Source organism: Orycteropus afer, unplaced genomic scaffold (genome assembly GCF_000298275.1).
Source record: "Orycteropus afer afer isolate SDZICR_OR568_19922 unplaced genomic scaffold, OryAfe1.0 scaffold00494, whole genome shotgun sequence".
NCBI classification, from domain to species: Eukaryota; Metazoa; Chordata; class Mammalia; order Tubulidentata; family Orycteropodidae; genus Orycteropus; species Orycteropus afer.
The window spans coordinates 562,082-566,216 of NW_006922081.1; positions in this window are offsets into that span (position 1 = coordinate 562,082).

Below are 4,135 nucleotides of genomic sequence, written 5' to 3' on the forward strand. Positions count from 1 at the left end.
TTTTTTTTAAAGTTATAATCATGCAATTATATGTAGAAAATGAAAATTTTGTTTTGTTTTGCCAAATGTAAAGCTTTGGGGACTGGGGCACATAGTTTAAAATACTTACTCTTCCCTTCATTAGCAGCATAAACTTTGGCAATAATTTAATCTATCCATTTCCGATTCCTTATTTTCAAAATTAGCATACTGGACAAGTTTCACTGACTGCACTGTGTATAACATGCTTATAAAAATTTTCCCTGTCAAAAGCCCATCAAAGTAGTGTGACTTAGCACTTGCAACAATGGTGCCCTCGGTAAGGGTACCTGAATAATCCTACCACTTAATTAGTGGAGCCAAATTCTCTTACTGCTGCCAGGTGGATGTGGCTGCTTGAGTTCCTAGGATAATATTCTTGAAGATTGTTAGTTCCATTATGTTATACTCCATTAATTTTCCTTGTGATCAATCGGTCTTGTTATGGATTAATTTGTGTCTCCATAAAATATATGTTGAAATCCTATCCCTATATCTGAGAATGTGACCATGATTTGAATTAAAACCTTTGAAAATATTCTCAGTTAGCTTAACAATTGTGAAAGCAAACCAAACAAACAAACAAAAAAATATCTGCCATGGAGTCGATTCCAACTCATAACAATCCCTTTTGGGTTTCTGAGGTAGTAAATCTTTACAGGAGTAGATTGCCCCATCTTCCTTCCTGGGACAGGCTATTAGGTATGAACTGCCATCCTTCTGGTTAGCAGTCAGTGCCTTATGCACTATGCCACCAGAGTTCCTTATGACTAGTGTTCTTATAAAAGAAGAGAAATTCACAAAGAAAAGTAAGGATGTCACATTACATTGTAGCTATAAACTATGGAATGCCTGGAGCTACTAGAAATTAAACAAATTCTTCCTCAAAGCCTCAGAAACAATCAACAAGGCCAACTCTGATCTCAGAATCTCAGCCTTGAAAATTGTTAGATAATAAATTGCTATTCTTATAAGCCACACAAGAATATCTGGTAGTCTAGCGATCAAGACATTTGGCTGTTAATGAGAGGTTGGTAGATCAAACACAGTAGTTTTTCTGCGGAAGAAAGATGACATGTAAAGATTTATAGCCTTGGAAACCCAGTGGGGTCACTATGAGTCAGAATTGATTCAATGGCAGTAGGCTTGGTTTTATTTTTGGATAAGCCACTCAGCTTGTGGTATTTTGTTATGGCAGCCCTATGAAACCAATTATTCTCTCTGATCTTCTTTCAGTGAAACCCCTGTATTGTGTGATTTCTTTCTTGAAACTGAAAAAGTTCTAGCTAGATAAATAAAGTTACCAAAACAAGGAATAATGGTTTTGGGTACTAAAGTTGTGCCAGGAATTGTTTTAAATATATTATACATAATTTACTTAAGGCTTACAAGAATTCTATAATATAGGTACTATAATTATTTTCATTGTACTAATGAAAACTTTTCTGTTCAGCACTTTTTCTTGTCATTTCTTCCACTTGCTTTAGTTATTATTCTTTAAGTAGTACTGGTGGTGTAGTGTCTAAGACATTTGACTGCTAACCAGAAGGCTGGCAGATCAAACCCACCAGCCACTCCTCAGAAGGAAGGTTGGACAATCTACTTCTGTAGTGATACTGCCTCGGAAACCCAAAGAGGGGTTGCTATGAGTTGGATCTGACTCCAAGGCAATGGTTGCATTTGTTTGCATTATTATCCTTTCAAAAGCAAGTTTCAGAGGCTCTTCTGACATCGATTTTGAGGTTTTCTTCTTTATTGTCTTTTTAATGACCTTTTTCATTCTTCATGTATGATGTTCTTGATGTCATCCCACATTTTGTCTTGTTTTCAGTCATTGGTGTTCAATGCACTCAATCTATTCTTCAGATGGTCTCTAAATTCAGGTGGGATATAATCAAGCTCATATTTTGGCAGAACAAAAGGTTTCAAAGAGCAGCTAAAGAAGACCAAGTCAATTATTATAACAAAATATGGAAAGACCTGGAGTTAGAAAGCCAAGAGAAGAACACATTTGGTGTTTCTCAAGCTGAAAGAATTGAAGAAACGGCTGAAGCCTGGAGTTGTCATATTGAAAGGTTTTATGGGCAAAATATTGAATAATTCAGGAAGCATCAAAAGACAATGGAAGTAATACACAGAACCACTGTAGCAAAAAGAGTTGGTCAATATTCATCTATTTCAGAAAGTAGCATGTAAGCAAGAACCAATGATATTGAAGGAAGAATTTGAAACTACACTGAAGGAATTGAAGAAAAACAAGGCTCCAGGTATTGATGGAATATTAATTGAGATGTTTCAACAAAGATAGGCTGCACAGGGGGCACTTACTTGTCTATGCCAAGAAATTTGGAAGACATCTACCTGGACAATTGACTGGAAAAGATCCATATTTATACTCATTCCAAAGAAAGTTGAGCCAACAGAATGTTGAAATCATCCAACAATATCATTAATATCAAACACAAGTAAAATTTTGCTGAAGATAATTCAAAAACAGTTGCAGCAGTATCTTGGCAGGAAACTTCTAGAAATGCAAGTTGGATTCAGAAGAGGATATGGAACAAAGAATATCATTGCTGCTATCAGATGCATTTTGGCTGAAAGCAAAGAATACCAGAAAGATGTTTACTTTTGTCGTACTGACTATGCAAAGACATTTGGCTGTGTAGATCATAAGAAAATTATGGACAAGAGTTCCTGCAAGATGGTGGACTAGGCAGAAGGACTGCACAGACCCTCTTCAACAAAGAAAAGGGAAACCAATTGGCACAGACACAGAAGATAAACTTGGACCCCTGAGCCTTGAAGGGAAGGATACAGAAGTAGACTAAACCCCAGCTAGCAGAAGAATTTGCATGAAAATACCAAAAAAGGAGACATACAGAGCTGCGGTCTGGCAGGGACCTGAGCGTCTCTGATGGCACGAACAGCTTGGACATTCCCAAGTGGTGATAGGGCCTAAAAATTAAACTACAAGTTGCCCTGCTAGCCAGGGATGGCACAGACTGTGCACGGTGGCTGGGGAACAAACACAGAAGGTGAAGAGAAAGGTGGGCTGAGTTGTGGATTTTGCCGGTCTGGAGGATGCCACCATTCTGTAGGTTTAAAAAGCGGCTTGACTATTTTGGATATTTAAAGAGACAGCGCTCTCACAGAATCCTGTGGTGGTAGGACTTAAGAATTAACTTAAAAATCCCCTGCTACCCAGGGACTGCACAGAGTACTGTGCATGGTGGCTGGGGAATAAACGGAGAAGGTGAAGAGAAAGGTGGGCTGAGCTATGGACTTTTGCCGGTCCGGAGGGCACCAACATTTTGAATGTTTAAAAAGCAGCTTGACTATTTTGGATATTTAAAGAGACAGTGCTCATGCAGATTTATGGGGCTTAAGATCACATTCTACTTTCCAGGAACCCCAAGGACACTCGGGGACTGCAAGACTGAAAATGTACGACATTCTTCTTCTTACTACACCCTACACCTGCTTGGTGAATGGAGGTGTGGCCATCCCCACTCCCATCTACTAACTGGGCCCACAAGAACTCCATCACAGTCTGTGTGCTCAGACAGAGCCTGGGTGTCCTACACAGTCCTCAACCGATTTTTTTATTTTTATTTTTTTCTTTCTTTTTAATTTTTTTCTTTTTCACTTTCTTTTTCCAGGTGATTAGTTTGCTTGTATTTGTTCGTTTCAAACCAACTAATATTATTAATACCTTTGTCTTTTTATTATTACTATTAATCTTCCCCTACCAGGTCCTAGTGTTCAGCAGTTTTCTTTTCCCCGTGCCTGGTTGAAAATCTGCCCCCCCTCAATTTAAGGGGTTTTTGTTTGTTTGTTTGTTTTTTCTTTTCCCCATTTTTTTCTCGTGACTAACCACATTCCTTGTTCTTCTTTTTGTAATCTTCCTATTTTTCTTCTTCATTTGTTATTCTCCTTCCCTACTTTTTTTTCTTCTTAGTGCCCTATCCCCAGATATTGCAGGTTTGCTTGTTTTTTCGTCATTTTTTATCCCTTTTCTCTTTTTTTGGTTATTGTTCTTGTGTGATTACATGGTGTGCTTTTTGTCCATGGGCTTTTAGTTTTTTGATGATTATTCAATTGTAATTTGTGTCTA